The sequence below is a fragment of the Dasypus novemcinctus genome, chromosome 15 (assembly GCF_030445035.2).
Source record: "Dasypus novemcinctus isolate mDasNov1 chromosome 15, mDasNov1.1.hap2, whole genome shotgun sequence".
NCBI classification, from domain to species: domain Eukaryota; kingdom Metazoa; phylum Chordata; class Mammalia; order Cingulata; family Dasypodidae; genus Dasypus; species Dasypus novemcinctus.
In genome coordinates, this window is record NC_080687.1 from 33,131,377 (window position 1) to 33,150,171 (window position 18,795).

General features: G+C 36.5%; 1 protein-coding gene and 1 non-coding gene across 3 annotated transcripts in view; both read right to left on the reverse strand.

The window, feature by feature from the left end:
- The window catches only part of ITGBL1 (integrin subunit beta like 1), a 321,497-nt gene that overhangs the window by 61,588 nt on the left and 241,114 nt on the right, over nt 1-18,795 (reverse strand). The gene's annotated exons all lie outside the window — the stretch shown is intronic.
- On the reverse strand, nt 10,502-10,658 carry LOC111764118 (U1 spliceosomal RNA). The gene has a single exon (XR_002796801.1). It is a non-coding gene; the product is annotated as a U1 spliceosomal RNA (small nuclear RNA).

Below are 18,795 nucleotides of genomic sequence, written 5' to 3' on the forward strand. Positions count from 1 at the left end.
AGGCTAAAAGAGATTAGCAAAATATAGGCTCCCCTTTCTATCCTTCCATTCTCACTGGAATTTAGACTCTTAAATTCTCAGATGCTTTCGAACAGATTTTTTTTTTTTTTAATTTGCTCCACTTGGGCTGGAAGCAGAATCACCTCCACTTGTGCCTGATTTATACCACTATCAGTAGAAAGTGATCAATTTTGGTTGTGCTTATAATGACTTTGTTGCTGGGTGATCATCTAAAATGTTAACATATATAACTTGTTAATGTACCACTCGACATAGTGAGGTTGTCAACCAGAGTCTTGAAGAACTTCTTGAATATCCATGAGGATGTTTTCCTTTAAAAATTTGAGACCCTACTCAAATTCAAACAACACTGCCTTAATCTAGTAACTTCCAAAGTAAGTCATAAAGGTATGTTTAATCATGTTTGAAATTTATACTCAGATTCTCATTTGGTTAGTGTTTTTGTCCCTCCCACTGATTCCAAATCTAATGGCATTTGTGCTTATGCACACACAGCAACATCTATGCACATGTATATGCTCACATGAAGTTCTACTCTCCATCCTTTAGGACTGATCACCCACCTCCACTAAGAAGAACTGCCTCTCCCTTAAACCCCAGACACATTCACAACTTTAAGGCCGAGTTGGATATCACCATGGCATTTGGCAAGGTTCTATTCAAATAAATATCTATTAATCTAAAATGTACTTCACAGTGTCTAATTCTCTTTCATAATTTTTAATCAAGGTTACCCATTTGCATCTTGCATTCAATGCTTCTGCAGGGCATTAGCACTTTTATGCCAATATCTAACACTCCCATTAACTATTTATTTTTTTAACCTATACTCCTGCTATCCCCTATTTAAAAAAATCACTTTCCTGAGTGTCAAAGTTTTTTTTAATATCATATAGGTGTGTGTATTTATATGCGCTCAAATTACTGTGACTGCCTTTTACTTCTTAAATTATGATTTAATGGATTTTTTTAAAAAATTCATTATTATCAATGTAATACATAAATAACGACAAAGCAGTACAGGTTGAAAGTAAATAGAAAGTATAGAAACGTAATGCAGAAAAGTCATCAATAACGCTACTAACGTTTCAAATGAATTTCCTTTACGTCTTTTATCTACACCTATTACATATATATGAATACATTATACAATATAATTTTACCTAAAATAATATTTTAGTTATGATCAGTTTGAAAATGACACATTTTAATTAACTTCATTCTTCTAGTAACCTGTTTCATGACCTAAACTGTGCTTGGTCTTAATCCTTATGTAGTATTCTTTTTTTTTTTTTTTTAAATTTATTTTTAAGAAGTTTTAGATTACAGAAAATTTACATAGAAAATATAGGGGATACCCATATATCCCACACCCTCCCCCTCTCACATCTTCCCCCACTGGTAACATTTTTCATTTGTGTGGTGCATTTGTTACAATTGATAAACAAATATTGAAGCATTGCTACTAACCATGGTCTTAAGTTTACATTATGATTTACACTTTGCTCTGTTCAGTTTTATAGGTTTTGATAAAATGTATAGTGGTCTGTATCCATCATTGCAAAATCATGCAGAACAATTCCAGTGTCCCCAAAATGCCCCATGTTCCACCTAGTCTTCCCTCTTTCTCCCCTCTGAACTTCTGGTGTCCACTATCTTTATGGAGTAGATATATCTGAAGCCACTCAAAATTTCTGGACCCATTTGAATTCCTCCTGCTGACAGAATTTCAAGTGCAGATTGATTTACCTAAAGCTTGACTAATCACCCATTCTCTCTCAGTGGAGGGAAAAATGCTGATTTAGTCACTTAGTAAGCCATCTCTTGGAAAACAAATTCATATTTCAATACTAGTTTTTAAAAATTGCACATGAACTCTCACAAATGGGCTTCATTGCCCTATGTGCTATCCAAGGAATAGGAACAGCTGAAAGGATCAGGGATGCTCTACTTTGTAATCCTTCACTCAGCATTGTCCTAATTCTAGATTATTTAATACAGAACCATTTGTTCTCTGCTTTATTATTTGTAGAGACAATCATTAATATTCATCTATGCAGACAGCATTCTAGATACTATGCAGAATGCAGAGGGAGAATGTCTAAAATATAAATCAAGCAGAAGAGTCTAATGAAGACAGATGGCCCCAAGGGAGAGAAACTTACCCACTAACATGAATCCCAATTTCAACAGAGAGAAGGCCTACCTCAAAATATTTTGTAACTAGAAAGATAACCATTATTATAATTTGGGCTGGTTTAGCCCAATTTTAAGGGTGGTCACATATAATAAAACAAAGAGATCAATGTGAAAGAAAGGAGCCAACAGTGATATGTAGAATGGGTTAAGAATGGTTTTTATTTTAGTTTTGTTTGATGGCAGGTGAGGAAGCAGGTGGGAGTATAATCTTTGTGCAGCTGCTACGATTAGCCCAATTAAAGTGGGCTATCAGCAGATAGGGGTCAGGTTTGACAAAAGCTTAAAACAATGAGGATAAATGAAATATTAATAACAAATAATTGTATTAAGAAGCAAAATGATGATTTTTGGCAACATGAATTAAAAACTGAAGACCTACTGGTCAAAAAAATAAAGCTCACTGATTTGAAACAAACATGTAGCAATTAATGTGCACTTTTCGAATATACTGCATATAAGTTGACTTTATTATCTGAAGGCTAAGTCAAGACACTTTCCTTTTGGATTTGGCTGGCCTTCTATTAGATGTATGGCTGCAACATAGTCGAAGTAACTGACCAGAATTTAAGCTAAACTAGAGTTCTATAACTCCTAAACAGGAGTTACATATATTTAGATACATATCAATGTTATATGATACATTTTATTGAACAAAAAGGAAAAAACTGAATAAGGATAACATGAAAATAGATTATGCAGATTTGGGACTGCAGCATGGACATCAAACTAGTCCTGAAGAAAATGTTCAACATAGGGTGAGGATTAGTTACTCATAGAGGAAAGGAAAAATCGTCACCTATTACAAAAATTAGAATATGAGTGGATTTTGAAAGGCAAGGTGTTAAGTTGGTGACCCTTACATTTCTCTCTGAAAATACATCATATTCTCTGCATAGTAAGCCACCCCACATATCTTCAGGGAACCCCCAATTCTCCCTTGTGGCAGTAAGTAGGAAAAGGCATGTCCACCATAACAAGAACTTCCACCATCACTAGGCAGCTCAGTGTGAGATTGTAACCACCTGGTTTAACAATTGAGAAACAAATGAATGTTAGAATTAATAGTCGATGCTTAAAATGCAATTGAAGTAAAAGAGATAACATCTAGTGATGGGCTTCATAGAAAGGAGAACTGAAAATTGCATTTGCAGACATGGAAATATGAATTAAGAAGCAGAGAAGAAAGGAGCTTAAAATGAAAATATCAGTGCTTCTTTCTTTATATACTAGGTTGCACTCAATTCCAATACAGAAGTTCTCCTGCATTATCAATGCTCTAAATTACATTTGCAGGAATAGGTAATGAACTACAACAGGAATTTGCATTTTCTGAGGATAAATTATTAGTGCATTAATTTGACTAAATTTATCTTGTCTACCACTTTGTTTTTGCTACGTTTAAATATGCATGTCTAGCAACTGCTTTTTGCCATATGTCCACTCCTCCCACATAAGAAAATAAAGAGATAAGAGAAATCAAACGTCTATTCCATGTCTCAAGGGCAGTGAACCAAAACTTCAGTGGCAGGATGTTTCAATTAATTATTTCCTCCTTTTTGCCAAGATACCGACCTCCAAAAGCACCATTTGCTATTGACCAAATTCATCATTCTTTGCATCACTTCCAGTTTAGTCATCTTTAGAATTCTATACCTCACAAAAAATATACTATTTAAAGGAAATGTACCACTATTCTACTCCATTCCTCATCTTTCATGTCCCCATCCCCTTGCACTTAGCTATAATATCTTTGGAACTTAATCTGTCATCAGTATTTCATCTACATCTCTAAACTCTTTTCCAAACCTTGCTTTTTTCTCCTTTCTCTAACTGAACTCTGCCTGCTCCACTAAGGACTCCTCTGGTCATTTCTTTTTGGTTTCTTTGTGAGCTCTCCTACCATATCTGTGCATGGTGCTTAGCCCTATGTCTGACCCTCAGTTGTGTACACTGTCTCCCTGGGTGCTCTCATTAGCTCCCGGGCTTCATATCCCATTTGCATTTTGAAGACCATCATATTCATATACCTAGCTCAGTCTTCCTTCTGACTTCCTGACTTGTGTGTCCAACTTCCTACTTGAATATCAAATGAGCAGATCAAATTTAACATGACCAAGAGAGAACTATATTTGCTACCAACCATCTTATCTGCTCCTTCAAATCTTCCCTTCCTATATGCCCAGTTGTTCAGGCCAAAATTATCCTTGATTCCTTCATATCTCAAATTAAAACTTGTGATAAAATATATCCCAAATATGAATAATTCTACACTTTCCTTTCCCCCCCAGTCTAAGCCACTATCATCTTCTACCTGAACTACTGTTTTGCTTCTTAATTGTTCTCCTTGTCTCCATTTGTGTTCCTTAGAAACTGTCTACCCCATGGCAGTCAAGGTTAGCTTTCTAAAGCAAAAACACATCATATCACACTTCCCACTTTTTAAAACCTTCCAACGGCCTTCATTCATACTGAATAAAAATCCAGACTTGTTTTCTTGGACTTCAAAGTCCTCCATGTCTGTCCCCAACCCAGCTCTGACCTCATCTCTCTCCGTTTCTGTTCTTCACCCTCAAGCATTATTATCTAACCACAATTACCTCTTTTGTTCCTTAACCTGAAATCTCAGAATCTCTGTATTTGGTGTTACTTCTGCTTTTAATATTTTCCTCCTAGATTTCTGCTCTTTACCTCCTTCTCATTTACGTCTTAAATCAGATATCATTGAGAGGACTTCCTACTGAAGAAGCAGGCTAGATGGGGAATCAATAGACGGATCTGGAACAAAAACCACCGCCATTGCAAACGTGTTCTTCAGTACCACAGACAGTAGCTGGAAGACCCTCATGAGAAATCCCATTCTGAACAAGATTTCCTCCGAAAGTCAGGAGAAGCCCCGGATATTCCCCAAGGACCTTATCATTGGGCCTTCCCGGGGGATTGATGGGAGGGGTAATCAATCAAAACAGCAAACAGCTAGGACTCCTATGCCATTACCAAAGGGACAGAATAATTAGTGGTTTAAAAAGCAAGTGGGAAGCTGAATCAGCCTTCTTGCCTTCACCCTGTCCCTGTGCCTGTTCGTGCCTTATTCTGGCCTTCTTCACCCCCGCCTAGATGAATACACAAGTAAAACCTGAGCATGTATAATCTATAATGGGGAATTGTAATCTGTAATCTGGAAATTGGCCTACTTTATCACTTTCTAGCCCTTTCCTCTCTACCTGACCTGTTATTTTCTCCCATTTCTCTTCCTTCCCTTACTTAATAAATTACTGGCCTAATCAATGTGGCTTGCTCTTGAAATTCATTTCTCGCAGTTTAGTCAAGAATCTAGACAAAATTCAGTTTACACTACCACCAATAGTCATTTCCTTCCATACAACATCTTCATAGGAGTTACCATTATTATGCATTGTCTTGGAATCTATCTACATGTTTTGGGAGCTCTTTCCTGCTCTAGTTAAAATGTATGTTTCTTTCTAAAAAAATTATTTTTATTTATTTTTATTTTTTTATTTTTTTAAAGATTTATTTATTTATTTATCTCTCCCCTCCCCACCCCCACCCCAGTTATCTGCTCTCTGTGTCCATTTGCTGTGTCTTCTTTGTCCACTTCTGTTGTTGTCAGCGGCATGGGAATCTGTGTTTCTTTTTTGTTGCGTCATCTTGTTGTGTCAGCTCTCCGTGTTGCGGCACCATTCCTGGGCAGGCTGCACTTTCTTTCACGCCGAGCAGCTCTCTTTCCGGGGTGCACTCCTTGCACGTGGGGCTCCCCTACACGGGGACACCCCTGCGTGGCATGGCACTCCTTGCGCACATCAGCACTACGCATGGCCAGCTGCACACGGGTCAAGGAGGCCCGGGGTTTGAACCATGGACCTCCCATCTGGTAGATGGATGCCCTAACCGCTGGGCCAAATCTGCTTCCCTTTTTTTTATTTTTAAAGAAGTTTTAGATTACATAAATGATGCATCAAAAATATAGGGATTTCCATATACTCACCCTTTTCCTTTCCAAAACTTTTCCCCATTAACTACATCTTTCATTAGTGTGGTACATTTGTTACAACTGATGAATATAAAAATGTGTTTTTTAAAGTCAAAGATTCTATCTTGAACACTGATGTGCTTCACTGCCTAAGACAGCATCTGGCAGATAGTTTAGGCCTAACATAAATTTGCTAATTGACTTTGATTCATTTTTAAGAGAGGACATTCATTGAGTCCTTCCTCATCTTCAGCATACCTCCATTTGGATTTTCTACACATGGGACTAGAATTCTTGAAAATAGCCCATGACCACAGGTCTGAAAGAAAGCAGGCCTGCCCTGAGGCAGTTGTGTGTGAAACCACTCCACCAGGTTCCTTTCCTGATCCTCTATAAGAGAAGAGCAAGCTATAGCCCTAACATACCTTGCAAAAGCATGGTTCTGCTTGTAGGTTCCCAAATAGACAAGACTGAAAAATGGGAAGGAGAAAATGAGTAGATTCTTCTTTCCTTTCAGAAAAAAAAATGTAGGTTTTAAAACATGAATTTAGAGAAGTTTTTAAATGACATTTCAGTAGCTATAATTCTTCAACAAATTAGTTCATTCCTACACTAATTCAACAAATGTTTCCCAAATGCTCATTATGCACCAGGCTCTGTGCTCATTTAATGATGCTTAAGTGCCAGGCATTGTGCCAAACAATACTTGTCCATTACTTGATTTCCTCTGCACCATGACACTATGAAGAAGGTTCACTTTTATATCCTCATTTCACAGATGAAGCACATGGACTTAAAGGGTTTAAGTAATTGACTCAAAGTGACACAGCCAGCAAATGGCAGAACCAGGATTTGATCTAATATATGGCTTACTCAAAAACATGTGTTTTCAATTCCTTAGGATTGATTTTGGAAAATGTTCCAGATAAGTGATTAATACCATCAGTTAGCATAAATTTATTCTTCACCCTTCAAAATGAAGTAAGGGTCGTGCTATAAAAATTCATCTTAATGCAGTGGCGGAGTGGAGGGCAGTTATAAAGAATATGTCTAGTACAAACGTCCAAGTATCTACTAGCAGGTACAGGAAAAAATTTCTATCATTTGCTCACTAACACATTTGCACATTTCAGTTTATTCATTTTAAAAACTAACTAGCCTAATACTTTTTCTTAAAGAAAAGAAAATAAGGCATATCTCCTTATTAATGTATATCTGAAAAAATGTAAAAGCACGGAAGGGACATCAGTTACATTTGCCTTAATCAAAATGCTTTTGAGCATCTGAGGATATGATGAGAAAATCAAGACCTAATGGCAGCATGAACCGAATACAGAAAAGCATTTTTAGAAAAACAGCAACTTGCTCTCAGCCTCTCTCTTGCTCTCATTCCTATTCTTGCTCTTGCTTTCTCCTCAAATATCTTACACTTTATTGGAGAGAGCACACAAATATGCCTGTACTTTCCAGGATGGTAAGAATGTGAGAAAAGTAACTGTGGAACACAGTGACCTGGGTCCCAGCCTTGACAGCTTCTTGGAAGAGGTGGCATTGACAGTTAGGAAGTTCACCTAAAAGAGTGTGGGAGAGAAGAGGAAACTGGACGGGATACTAAAAGCCTGATAAACTTTAAGTTGGAAAATGAGAAAATCAAACTGAAATTTTGCAATAGTACGCTGGCAGTAGTGAGCAGAAGACGTGTATTTGGAACGCTTAGACGAGTAATAGAGAAACCAGTTGGGAGGGTCTCAGGGTAATACAAGTGAGAGCAGATGATCTGTGCTAAGGTTATGGCAGAGGCCTGTAGAGAATCAGACATTTGCTGAGCTGACTGGAAATAATATCTAAACTTTCCTTAAGAAATATTATCATCCACAGGCCCATTATGTTAATATATTTTTAAAAAATATTTTGCTAATTCAAAAGAAAACCCCTCCATTCATTCATTGATTTGTTCAGTAATTTATTTGGGGGTGCCCACTTACAATGAACTTATAATCTAATGGAAAAAGGCAGAAATAAACAAGCAGAAGTTAATATTTAATATAACTTCTCATGTACACAAGCCATGAGAACAAGTAGCTGATTGTAGGACCTTCTCCATAAATAATATGAGGGCTCCTTTGTGCTCTGAATGATTTATCAGTTCACAATTGACTCATTTCAGAGTTCACCTCAAAATTATGAATCAGTGAAACAGATGTTTTCAAATTTGAATTGCAACAAAAATTAAAAACCTGTGAACAATAAAAGCGAGCAGATGTTCAAAAGCCAACAAGATTCTAAAACTAAAATTATCCATTTCTTGATTCATATGCATTACTCTTTTTCATTAAGAGAGAAAAATTGAGTTAATCATAATTTTAATTGTGATTCTTCTGTTCAACCTTTAAATTTTTATGTAGGTATCTCATTTGTAGGGATGATTTTAAAGCAAAGTAGAGTTCGATGAATTTTCATACAGTGAACAGACTCATGTAACACCCACGTGAAGAGATATGGCATTACCAGCAGCTCCAGAGCTTCCCTTGCATCCCCTCCTACCAAGTTCTAAAGGTAACGACCATTCTGACTTGTATTAGCACATATCAGTTTTACCTTTTTTGAAATAATATAAATGTACCTTTTTGATTAACTTTGTTGCTGAGATATAGTTAAATGATTTTTAAAAACCACTTTTGTATTCTAGAAATTTTCTCAATTTATTTAATAGTCTTAATACTTTACCTGCAATGCTTTTGGATTTTTTTATATATACAATCATGTCAAGGGTGAATTCTGACAGTTTTATTTCTTTCTTCTTTAATCCTTTTGTGTTTTTATAATTCTTCTTGCCATTTTGCACTGTGTAAGTTTGCTGATACACTGAGGAATGTAAGTGGTGCTATCAGACATTCTTATCTATTCCCAGTCTCAAAGGAAAAACTTCAAATATTTCACCATAAAATATAATGCTGGTGGCGGACTTGGCCCAGTGGTTAGGGCATCCGCCTACCACATGGGAGGTCCACGGTTCAAACTCCGGGCCTCCTTGACCCATGTGGAGCTGGCCCATGCGCAGTGCTGATGCACGTAAGGAGTGCCCTGCCATGCAGTAGTGTCCCCCGCATAGGAGAGCCCCATGCGCAAGGAGTGCACCCCATAAGGAGAGCTGCCCAGCACGAAAGAAAGTGCAGCCTGCCCAGGAATAGTGCCGCACACATGGAGAGCTGACACAACAAGATGATGCAACAAAAAGAAATACAGAGTGCCATGCCACTGACAACAACAGAAGTGGACAAAGAAGATGCAGCAAATAGACCCAGAGAACAAACAACCGGGGTGGGGGGAGGGGAGAGAAATAAAAAAATAAATCTTTTTTTAAAAAAAAGAATTAAAAAAAATATATAATATTAGCTATAGGTGCTTCTCTCTTTCCCTCATTAGAAAATGTTTTTCATCCTTGTTGACTAATCCATTCCTCTGTTAAGTCCAGTTTGCTGTTAAGTCTACCATCTAAGCTCTCAGTATGAGCTATTATACTGAAATACTGATTTTAAATATCTGTTGAAATTCTCCATCTAGTCATTCTGTTTTAAATTTTTTAATTTTTCGTTTTTTTTTTCATTTTTTTGTTATCTTTTTAAAAGATACATAGATCACACAAAATGTTACATTAAAAAATATAAGAGGGAAGTGGACTTGGCCCAATGGGTAGGGCATCTGTCTACCACATGGGAGATCCGTGGTTCAAACCCCGGGCCTCCTTGACCCATGTGGAGTTGGTGCATGTGCAGTGCTGATTCACACAAGGAGTGCCGTGCCACGCAGGGGCGTCCCCTGCGTAGGGGAGCCCCACGTGCAAGGAGTGGGCCCCGGAAGGAGAGCCGCCCCACACAAAACAAAGCGCAGCCTGCCCAGGAATGGTGCCGCACACAAGGAGAGCTGACACAAGATGACACAACAAAAAGAAACACAAATTCCTGGTGTCACTGATAAGGATAGAAGTGGTCACAGAAGAACACATAGAGAATGGACACAGAGAGCAGACATCTTGGGGGGGAGAGGAAGGGGAGAGAAATAAAAAACAAACAAATAAATAAATAAATCTTAAAAAAATATAAGAGGTTCCCATATACCCATTCCCTACAACCCCCACTCCTCCCACATCAACAACTTCTTTCATTGGTGTGGTACATTCATTGCATTTGATGAGTATACTTTGGAGCATTACTACACAGCACGGATTATAGTTTACATTGTAATTTACACTCACTCCCTTCATTTTTTTTTTAATTCTTTTTTTTTTTTACAGAGGAGAGCCTGAACACAATCTCCCACGATCACAAATTATGCCATCAAGTTTCCCACATTTGGGTAAATTGCAGGAGTCAGTACATCTGGAATGCAATGGTAAGCCTTGTCCTGGGAAAACCACCTTTGTGAATATAGTATCCCACCAGGTAAGTAACTTGTCATTCTTAAACATAGATTACTAATATCTGATAATTCCAATCTATATGACCTGTGGCTCTATTTCCATTGTCTGTATTATCTAATGTTACTATTTTTTTGCTTACCTGGAATTTTTTTTTAATAGCATGCAGGACATTCTAGAAACCTTTGCTGGAGTAACAGTTCTCCTGAGACAATATAAGTTTTTCTTTGGCAGTCTACACAAACAGAGATAGATTTCCGCAATCCAATCAGGGACTGAGCTGATTCAAGCGGGGTTGCAGTCTTTACTAACTCTGTTCTACCATAAATTCATGAACACTTCTCCAGGATCCCATGAGAATGTAGGATTTATGCTCCTCCTGAAACTCATTTTACGTCCCACACACCAAAAGCTCCCTGAAGTTCTAATCAGCTTGTTAGTCACTTTCTTAATGTCTTCTTAGTCTCTAATCCTACACAGTTCACAAACTGACAAATGCCTTGGAGGGAAAGCTAGGGCAAATTATTTGGCTCATTTTTATGCACATCCCTAATCTCAAAACCACTAAAGACCTGGCAGCCTTGGCAACCTCAGCCTTCTATATGTTGCCTCCATCCCTGTAAGACTGCAGAAAGCCCTAATGGTTTCTCTTCTTACATATAAGCCTTCTGTTGTCTCCACATCCTCTTTTCCTATACAAGATAAAAATTAGCAAATGACCTCACAGGAAAGCATAACTCAGAATATCAGGTTCACACCTAAATTAGCTTCTCTTCTCTGTGAGATCTTAGCCCTTCAATCCATAACTGCGTAAGCAGCATTCTAAGACCTTTAAATAGATTGTTTTCAGGTGTTTCATGCAGTTTCTAGTTGTCCCTGGCAGTAGCATTGGGCTACAAAAACTATTTAATCATAGATAGAAAAAGAATCACTTAATCACTTTTAAAATGTATTTCTAGTGAATTTTTGCCATGCGAAATTTTATATTGGATTAAAAATGAATTATAGGCAAATCTAATTTTTTCATCATAGAAGATTTTGAAAAAGGAAAATATTAATTCTGGTAACTGTATTTTATTACTACTGCATCACTTGCTTGAGGTTAATTGATTTCCCTAACTGTGATAAATAGAAGTCCGAGAGCTATTCTCCTGATCATGTAGCATTTTTGCTATCACTTGTCCCAGAAAATCGTTTCTAATATTTTGGTAAATAGTAAACATCCTAAACAAGGTCATTTAATCACTCTTTTAATGACTGAATATATATATATATATTCACTGCATAAATTTGGAAAAGAATAAAACAAAAGTAATTCATAAGTCCACCAGTCAGAGTCCAACACTTTTTACATTTTTGGCCTATTTATTTCTGTTCTTTCTTTTAAGCAGGTAATATACAACATAAACATTACAGAACTTAAGAATGTACTTTGGATCTTGTTTATTTTACATATTATACCGTGAGCATTTCCCATGTCTTTCAAAGTCCTTTGAAACTGTATTTTTTTAAAATTGCATTTCAGCATTCATTAACATTTAACACTTTAATCCTATTATTAGCTATTTAGGCTGTTTTTTCCACTATTATAAATAAAAATGTAAAAACTATATATATGCAAATCTTTGCATTTCCTATTGTTTGCTTAGGGAGCACCAATGACCATAACAGAGCCTCATTCACAGAGAAACATTGGAGTGGTAGGATGTATGTGAAATTGGTACACTACAGCGAAGGGCACGTTGTCCTCAATACGGCGCTGAATGCTCACAGTATGTGAATATAAGGAAACAGCAGAGTAAAAGCCAAAGGAAACACATCGATCTAATGGACAGTTGAGGACAATAACCAGCAGTTCTGTTCTTCCCACTGAACATACACTCATTGGCATTAATCATTATTAACTACTTTCATTAGGTAGAGACGAGCATTATATTGCTCCTGCAGCAAAATTTGAGACTGCTTCTAGAGCCAAGTAGAGGAGAAGATCGGTTGGAGGGTAAGAGAGAACTCTTACAGCAAAACTAAATACCAGGCCTTTTCCTACACTTAGTTTACACAGAATGAAAAGAAACGATCATAGTAAACAAAAGATGAGAAGTGAAGAATTTCATTTATAAAACACGCTTACAAACCTCAGCATCTCTGTACATGTGCCAGGAAAAGGTATGTGTCTCTCCCGCAGGAGGAGGTCCCTGGGCATGAATCTCCAGGTGGCCCTGCTAGAGTTGATCCCTGAGCGTCACACTAAGTACTTGTGTCCAGATCTCCTGCCTTGCTCACATGGTGGCTGATGGGCTCAAAACTGAAACCATGCTGAAAGCATCACATGAATTCAAAATCCTTCGTATTTAAACAGTCTAATATTTGTATCAGATACTCTGAATTATCTAATTTGTTCCTTTATTTGCCAAATGCTTATATACATAGATGAGTAAATACTTATTACTCATCTAAAAAGAGTTACAGAGTTACGAGTTTTTATTAAACAGAAATTCAGAGATATGAGCATTGCAGGAATGGAAAAAACACCTATAGAATAAATTATCATTACAATCGGGGAAATATCCAGAAAATAGAAGGCATTAATTGAGCCTTTTGTAAACAATGAGGTTTGTTTACTAGCTATTACAGATTTGTCTATAAATTTTCAAGTGTTTGCTGAATCCCTAAAACAGAAATTTGAATTTTTATCTGGAAAAATTTTTAAATACTTTTTTCAATGTGGACTTGGTAAATTTTATTTTTATGCTGTAAAACTCATTGTGGGTATAAAGTGGTTAGAAATCCAAGGATATTCCACTTAATAACTTTGCTGTTCCATCAGTATCCAGACATTGCAGTCATCTACTATAATCATTATCTGTAGTAGGTATTAAACTACTTCTAATTTTTAATCTCCTTGCCCTCTCTTTGAATATTAGTTGGCTTCTAAGTGCAAGTAAGGGGTAGAACTGTCCATGTGGTGCAGTGGTGCTCCAGAATGTATTCGCCAGTTGCAGTGGATGTGCCGTGATGATGGAAGAGGTTGTTGATGTGGGTGGGATGGGGGTTATAAGGGGACCTCATATTTTTTTAATGTAACATTTAAAAGAAAACAAAGAAGAAAAAATAAAAAATAAAAAAAAATAAATAAATGAACTTTAAAAATCCTCCCTCTGGCTTATGCATGAAATTCCCATTGTTTTGCAGTCTGGTGGGGAAAGCTCAAACTCAAGTATCTATAGTGACCAAGCTTGTAAATTAACTGAGTGAAGGTGCTGAATAAAATATGTTAATTTCTTCTTGTTTTTAATGAACAAGTATGAAGAAAACTGGAAGCAGACTCAAACTGTGAGAGACAATAAAGCATTTTAAGGTATAAGGGAAGAGCACATGTTCTTCTAATGAAGTGGCCAGTATTCCCACCAGGTGATATGCCAGTCAGGAATCTGGGCCAATGCTGCTATTTCTTCCACCTTTTTGAGGGTTGTCATGCATGTAGATACTGATCAAGCTAACATGGTGTGTGGGCTAATCTGGAGGACCACCAGTTTATAATCCTGGAAAGAGGACAAAGAGATTGATATTTTTATGGAAGTTGCAGGACTTCTCCCTACAAAACCAGGTAAAGGGCTGGACACACAACAGCAGGACAAGTGTCTTGAGGGCCGCCCGTACCCCTAACAACACACAAGGAGGAATGCAGTTTCCCCAGGGACTCTTGCCCAGATGCCTCAGACCTGAAAGCATGTCTAAGGCTGAGCCCAGAGCACCTCTGTGCTGTGGTAAGCACTGGAATATTCCTGGCTCCCTTATTGCATCTTCTTTCATTGACTAGAACAAAAATCGGCTAGATTTTTATATTGTTTAAATTATGTATTTATTTACACTTCTTATTTTGGATTCTTTTATTTGTTGTCATTTTCATTAACTAGTATAGACTTTGTAAAAGTCTTTGTAATAGGCCTTATTTATTACTCATTAATTTTATAATCATTTAATTTGTTATAAGATTCTTTAAAAATTTTGTATAGTTTTGTTTAATCATAAGTGAAATATTGATTATAATATATATTATACTCATATTTATACATAAATATATATATATTTTTTATATGTGATTTTACTTTTGAAATTATCTTGATATGGATAACAGAAAATTGTTTCTTTTTGTCTTTTGTAGTGTAATATGCTATTTTTCCATTTATTTTATATGTACACTCCTTAATATTAAACACAATACATATTGTTATACAATTATGTATGCTATATATTACATGTATACATTGTAAATACAGATAAACAAATACATGGAAACAGAAAGAAACGGTCAACTCGGAATGGTAAAGACTCACCCTCATCCTAAGAAATGAAGGCTGATTACTTTCTGACTTACGGCTTCTAAATCTGCACAACAGAGAAAAACTGGCCCTTTGCAAACTCTAAGAACCCCACTGAGTAGTAAAAGAATGTTGTCTTAAAAACTATTTAATTCACTGAATCAATAGACTATATAAAGTCCATGGTTATTAGTTTATACGGCTCTTAATCATAGGACTTTTGAATATTACTCATATCTGTACATTTTAGGAAGGAAAGAAGGACATGGAGCTAAGTGGGAAGAAATTATTAATGAGAAGGCATTCTAAGTATTTTATAATATCATATTATTTAATTTAATCTTTCCAGTGTCCTGCCAAAAAGGACCAGCTACATAATTTGCCTGACCCACTGCAAAATGAAAATGTGAGGTTCTTGGTTAAAAAATTATGATGATTTTCAAATCAGTGACTGCAGAGCATTAATCAAGCCTTTTTCTTTTCTCTTCTGAGCAAGGGGCCGAGGTCCATGAAGCCCCCCTACCTAGCAGTGTGTCCACTAATGTCTCTGTTTCACAGGTGAAGAAATAGAGTTCTGGAGAGATTGACACTCCTAAGTCCACATATCAGACCTATCTGGCTCTCAAATAGCTACCCTTCACACTGTCCAAGGCATTTGGGGAAATGAAAGCAGCTCATTCTCTCTGGTGACTAAAAATCAGAGGTAAGAAAACAAAGTGCTGGATTCTAAATAATACAGTAAAGGAATGGAGAAAAAAACATGGAAAAAAGCTAGGAAGAAGCTTTGTGGTGGAACTGAGAATAAACATGATGACATAAATAGACAATGGACAAATTGAAGGGGCTTTAAAGATCATAAATTATACTCCTTTCTTAAACAAAGAGGGTTATTGCAGAGAGTTTAGAAATTACCAAAATCTCAAAAGCAATTTATGGCAGGCATGCCACCAGGACCCATGTTTCCTGATTATTTTATGCTGTCCTTACCATGGCAAAATGTTATAAAAGAACTAGTGAACTGACACATCATTATTAAATTAATGCATTTATTCAACAACAATTATTTCATACCCACTATGGACTGCTATATGTACTAGACATCCCTTCATTGCACAAACATACCCTGACCTTCTAATCTACGTCAGACAGTACAGAAATGAAATATGGAGATATTTCAGTTCCTGCCATTAGCATGCTCACATTCTAATTGAGAAGATTTATATGTGTGTGAAACAACCGAGGAATTACACACTGAAAAGAGGCATAAAATACATCAACTAACAAAAAAAAAATTCCATGGTTAAGTTCTACAGTACCAATTCCAAAATCTTTAGCCGTAGTTCCCATATATGAAAAGTATTTTGAGGGAAGTGGATTTGGCTCAACTGATAGAGCATCTGCCTACCATATGGGAGGTCCAGGGCTCAAAATCAGGGTCTCCTGACCCATGTGGTGAGCTGGCCCTTGAGCAGTGCTGATGAACGTAAGGAGTGTCCTGCCACGCAGGGGTGTCCCCTGTGTAGGGGAGCCCCACGCACAAGGAGTGCACCCTGTAAGGAGAGCTGCCCTATGAGAAAAAAGTGCAGCCTGCCGAGGAGTGGTGCCATGCACATGGAGAGCTGACGCAGCAAGATGATGCAACAAAAGAAGACACAGATTCCTGGTGCCACTGACAAGAATGCAAGCAGACACAGAAGAACACACAGCGAATGGACACAGAGAGCAGACAATGGGGTGGGGGGGAAGAAATAAATAAAAAATAAATCTTAAAAAAAAAGTATTTTGATGGCAAAATATACATTAATACTAAATAAACTAAGTAACAATGGATTTTTCCATTCCTTTGTTCAGTCATCAGACACATATTAGGACACCACAGCAATAGATATGCCATGTACTGCTCTAGAGACTGATACCACAGCGGTAAAAAGAAAAGTCTGCACCCTTCTGTAATTTCTGTTATATAGGGTGAAACAGATTTCTAGATGTAAAGAAATAAATACATGATTTGATTTTAGGTAATGAAAAATCCTATGAAAAAATATATATGAGGATATGGGTTACGGGTTGGTATGCTGTAGATTAAGTAATCTATCCAGGACCTTGCATTGTTCTCCTGAAATGAAAATAATATTTTCCTCCAAATAGACTCCCTAATGTTTTGGTCCAACATTAATCTGAGAAATCTTACATATGATTAAATCAAAATTTTTCTTAAGTAATTAGATTTTATATATTATATATATTTAATCTTTAAACTATGGCAAACAAGTTATCAGTTTAATCCTTAAAAACCAAATGCTTTATTCACTGAAACAGGAAATTTTCTGAAAAGCAATAAAATACTCTGATTTTCACGGAGTTGTTGTCTTGCTCGAAGTTGATTCAAAAATTAGTGTGTAAAGTTCCTGCTTTTAAGTATAGTCATTTTCACTTGAGAATATGAGCAGTAAAGATTATAAGCTGTCAAGAATTCCCAGAGCTTCTGTTCATGACAGAAAGATGGGTCCATGAGCTGCATTTAAAACCCAGCTGAATGGATAAAAATAGTGTTTAACTTTCACAGTCATTATGAGCCATAGTAATTTATTGAACCCTTCAATCAGCAAAGGAAACAAAGGACGGGAAATGGGTGAATGACTCATTTCTTCCTGTGTTGTCTACATAGTGCTATTCTGATAATTGGATGATCCAAAGTTTAAATAAAATTGTATTAGTGTACTTAAGAGAGGTGGAAACCACAAAATATTTCAAAAGCAAAATTCTGTAAATGGCTGAAAGAATCAAATTAAATGATGTCTTATAATTAAAAATGCATTGAGATTAGGCATGAAATACAGAAAACTAAAGGCACACTTAAATAAAACAAGTGTGAAAAGCTCCTATACCTGAAATTCCAAATTGAAATCTTAAATTTATTCAATATAGTAAGATACTTCATTGTAAAATAAATCTTAAAGGAAATTTTTATCATTTAATTCTTTCTTAAATATTTTTGAAAGAATAACAACTTAAGGAATATCTATGGGCAGTAATTTAAATAACTGACTTGATCATATTCATATGAAAGATTTTGGAGATGGCTTATCTAACTCCCAGGGACAATGAAAATATGTGTATTTGTGGTATCTGTGAAACACTTATCAGTAACTTTAAATATAACCTGTTCCAACTATTATATCCCCTGAATCTCAAAACAAAACCAAATTTGTCTCACAGACTGCTGGCTAAGAGGTGAAATATGATATAGAGGATCTATAAGATATCTGAAATTAAAAAAAAAGAAGGTTCTCCTTTCCCCCACTTGTAGATAAGTTCAAAACTGAAGACCCCTAATACTGTGTTTCAAATGTAAACAGCTACTTTCCGTCTTGACTTCAGGAAGGGTTGATATTGAGATGTGGGCTCCTTTCAGTGGATGCCCAGATGAGACACAAGGCCAGGGGGCCTCTTGAGAGCAAACCACATGTGGGAAACCAGATCATCTACTTGCAGATAGCACTGCATCCACAGCCCTTCTCTTTTGTTCTAGCCTGCCAGTTGTCTTTTATTAATGCTTCAAGAAATTAATAATAAATGCAAATAGTTAAGTAGCACATGCAACATGATGACTCTATTCATTAGAGAAAAGCAAAATTCCTTTCTACTGCAGAACAGATTATGGAAAGATATTCATTTCTAACGTACTTGTGCATTTCACAAGAATTATTCCAAACAAGGGCTGATTTTTTTTGAGAAAGAAAATAAACAAATATTGAAAGCCTAACGTATGTCAAGCAGCATGCTGGTTCATTTATTCCTCGTATCATGCTGAGAGGTCACAGGGTCCTCTCTTCCCTTTGTACTTC